Source organism: Drosophila sechellia, unplaced genomic scaffold, assembly GCF_004382195.2.
Source record: "Drosophila sechellia strain sech25 unplaced genomic scaffold, ASM438219v1 U_207, whole genome shotgun sequence".
Lineage (NCBI taxonomy): Eukaryota > Metazoa > Arthropoda > Insecta > Diptera > Drosophilidae > Drosophila > Drosophila sechellia.
Window position 1 is genome coordinate 152,947 of NW_022611147.1, and position 4,269 is coordinate 157,215.

A 4,269-nucleotide genomic window follows, 5' to 3' on the forward strand; every position below is an offset into this window, starting at 1 on the left:
CATTTTCAAGTACCTCTGCCTGCTTCTTTCTAGCCTGTTCGGGATTAAGTGCCTAGAGAAGATCCTGCGAACAGCTATATTAGGGTGTGATTTTATGGTTTCTGTGAACCTGTGGACAGCCTGTTGGTAGAATTCTTCTACTGTTTTGACTCCAAAACGGTACCTTATAGTTTCGTTTTTCGTATATCTTCCCACTCGACATATGTCTCTCACTTTCTTATTTTCCACAGTTTGAATCCGTCTTATCTGTGCATCCGTGACAAGGGGACCCCAGGCTGCTATGGCATACTGCCATATTGGTGACAGGACTGACTTAAGGATCAGTATTTTAGTCTTTGTAGGGAGTTTGCTCTTTCCGTTTAAGACCCATGTCATTTTTCTGTAGGCTGTAGTGTATTTGCCCACCAGCTTTGTGACGTGGGAACTAAGGGTTAGCTTGCTGTCAAGAATTACGCCAAGGTATGATTGTTTGTTTTCAGTCTTTATTGTTTGGCCCTTTATCTTCATAGTCTTTAGATTTGTTGGTAAGTTGTTTTTTAATGTGAAGATTACATGTCCAGTTTTAGCAGAGTTTATTGATATACCCCATTTGTCCGCCCAGTCGGAAAATGACTTAAGGTAGTTTTCGTTGTTTCTTGTGGCAGCAGTTGGTATTATGTCTGAGCTGAGGACCATAGTGTCGTCTGCGTATGTTGAGAGCATAATTCTTTCTGTTGGTGAGGGGCGGTGGATATGTGGAAGAGGGATGTCTGAGGAGAAGATTGAGTATAGTAGTGGTCCAAGATTGCTTCCTTGAGGCACACCTGCGCCTATTTGTCCTGTTCTCGAAGTCTCTCCAGTTTGGTCTTTGACCTCAAACGTTCTATTTGTAAGGTAGCTCTCCAGAATGATGTATAGGTTGTAAGGCAGTATCTTAGCTAGCTTAAGTAATAGTCCTTCATGCCAAACCCTATCGAAAGCTTCTGTTATGTCAAGAAAAACCGCTGAGCAGTATTCCTTTTTCTCAAAAGCCTCTAGAATGAACTGTGTGACCCTGGCTATTTGCTGCTCAGTTCCGTGCTCTTTTCTAAAGCCAAATTGGTGCAGAGGTATAGCTTTTTTGAATAGGTCTACCTTAAAAAGTCTTTTTAAGAGTAGTCTTTCAAAAATTTTTGAGAGTCCCGAAAGTAGACTAATCGGCCTATATGAACTTGGCTCGTTTGTACTTTTCCCTGGTTTTAGAATCATTTTTACCTGTGCATGCTTCCAGGCTTCTGGGTAGTATCCTAATCTAAGTATGGAGTTATAGATTAGGATAAGGTACAAGGTAGCTTTAGTCGGTAGGGTTTTTATTAGCTGGTTTGTTATAAGGTCTTTTCCCGGTGCTTTACTGTTCTTTAAGTTTTTTATTTCGTCATTCAATTCCTTTAGAGTAATGGGTTGATTATGTGGGTTTTTGTTTAGATTATGTCGTTCGGTTTGCATGCTTTCCTTAATTATTCTTAGTTCAGTATTAACTCTACTTATGTGGTAATCAGGTACATTATTATTTGGCTTAAATCTTCCTTCCAAGTGGGAGACAAATGCTTCTGTTGTTTCCTTTATCGTTTTTGTCCATTTAGGTCCGTCTTGGGTTTCTAATTTGAGGGGAAAATTAGGCTGATTTGTCCTTTTGCCTTCGTCTAGCAGTTTCCACATTTTTCTCATTCTGTCCGGGTTATTTGTGTCTATTCCTTCAACTTGCTCATTGATTCTATTTTCTCTCAAGACTTTTATCGCTTTTTTTAGTCGATTTTCAGCAGCTTTTAGTTTAGCTTTGTCCTCGTCCATTCTAGTAGCTTTAAAAATTCTGCTTAGTGTTCGTTTTTCCTCCAACAATCTGCTTGTGGTTTCGTCCAGTGTTAGGGTGTGATTTTTTCTGTTAGCTTGCCCATGCCTTCTTCTGGAGTTGTCAGGTGTTCTTAGGGTGGGAGTTGATTCCGCAACCGAGTCCTTTATGTTTTTCATGAAGATATTTATTGCGTCGTTTATATCTTCTGCTACCCTTATCTCAGTGTTTAATAGTATCTTTCTTTCCAGGACTTTCTTAAAAAGCTCAATGTTAGTGTTTTTCTTGAGGATATTGTGGTTTTGTTTTTGCAAGAAGAGAGTGTTTATATCTAGGTTTATTTCTAGTAATATGGGAAGATGGTCTGAGGATAGATCCGCCCTTGAAGAAATTCTTTTTTCAAATCTTCCTAGCCCTTTACAAATGGAGAAATCTATTGCTGACGGGTTTTTCCTTGTGTCGTGCGGGAAGTGTGTCGCACCGCCAGTAGCAATGATCTCTGCCAAAGAGTCTGCTTGGACTGCTTCGAAGAGTGCGGCGCCACGTTGACAGGCGCGTATACAGCCCCATTGCCTATGTTTTGCATTCCAGTCGCCACATAGGATGAACTTGGACTGCCCTCCCAAGGTTTTCTCAGCAAAATTGAGAACGTCAGTAAAATGGTGGGACGACCACTTTGGAGAGGGCGGACAGTAAACAGATGCTATTACTATCATTTCGCTGCGTCTGTTGTTGTCTGGCAGCAAGACTATTGGTGCACTCTGTATGCATTCTTTTTCTATTGGTTTTAAAGCCATGTGTCGGATCCTGCTGTTTACTATGGTGGCGACTCCTCCTCTCTTGCTAGAGACAGGATTTTGGGCTAGGTATGTGAAAAATCCTGGCATCTCTAATTTGGTGGATTTGTTGTCAAGTCTGGTTTCAGTGACTATGACTATGTGGGCATCAATATTTCCGATGAACAGCTTGAGTTCATCTAATTTATTGTTAATCCCACCAGCATTCCAAAAAGCGATTTTAAGGATATCCCTATTTCCCGACTGAGCCATAAGAAGCGTCACTTTCTGTTGATACTAGAAAGAGCGTTTAGACAAAGATTGGATCTCGGAAAGGATTTTTTGGAGATTTTGGACAATCTTTTCTTTGGTTTAGTAGGCTGGTGACGATTTCTAGGAGGTTGTTGAGCTTCTTTTCCATCCCTTCAATGCGATTTAGTAGGTATTGCTCCTGACTCAGCTCCTTGGATCCGTAATTAGTGATATCTTGTGCTATTGGGGGTGGGCGGAAGTGAGTGAGATGTGTGTTTGCCGGATTTAGGACGCTGTCTGGATTTTTCCTGCTTTCTTCTAGGGACGCCAGGATCTCTTTGCTAGTTGTCGGCGGGCTTGTTTCCTTCCTCAGTTTCTTGTCCAGATTCCTCATTCTATTTAGGCGTTTGCTTATAGATATATTCCTTTGCGTCATCTTTACTTGTCTTATTTTAGCAGGTATTTTAGTGTTGTTTACGGTGCGTGGGGGGGGTTTGTGTAGGGCTGTTTATTGCGGGACGTCTGAAGGTGCGTGGGTTTTGGGTAGGGCTGTTTATTGCGGGGCGTCTGGAGGTGCGTTGGTTTTGGGTAGGGCTGTTTATTGCGGGGCGTCTGGAGGTGCTTGGGTTGTGAGTGTAAGGATTGGATTTTGTTAATGGATAATCTTTGCTTTGCTTCTTGGAAAGCAGGACATCCTTTATAGCTGCTTACGTGGCTTCCATTACAATTTGCACAAACAGCCGGAAGGTTTTTGGGTTTGGTGCATGAAACCGTGGCGTGCTGTTGGCCACATTTCATGCATTTAAACGGGTTTCTGCAATAATTCCTTGTATGCCCAAAACACTGACAGCGATGACATTGCGTAGGATCCTTTGATACCCGTTTCCTTTCGACCTTGACCCTTTGTCCTCCAAGGGATTTTAATAGCAGGACCTTGAGATGGCTGCCGTCAGCCTTGGGTACAACTTCAACCTCATGAATGCGCATAGGATTTCTTGTGTCCCTAAACTGCATTGCCCTGATGAGTTTTGTAGCTATACCGATATCTTGTAGTTGGCTTTCAATCCATTTGGTCGGGGTTGACTGGTGGAGATGCCTAATTACAATTTGGAAGCCTTTTTCACTCTTTGGCTGGTGGGAGTGGAGTGGTATGTTTGCCTCAAGAAGAACATTCTGAATTGAATTGTAGGCGTCCATTGTTTTAGCCTGGATTCTTATGTTGTTGCCGAGTTCAGCTTTGGTGGTAAAGCTATTGACCCCGGCTTTATAATTTAACTTTTCTATTAGCGGAATAATCTGCTGAATGTTGGTCAAGAAGATAGATGGTGGTTTCCTGCTAGCTGGAATCGTTTTCCAGGGCGGTAGGTCGATGTTAGTTACTGTGTTAGAGGGACTAGTTGCTGGGGCTGTGTCCATTTCAGCTGACTTCTGCAA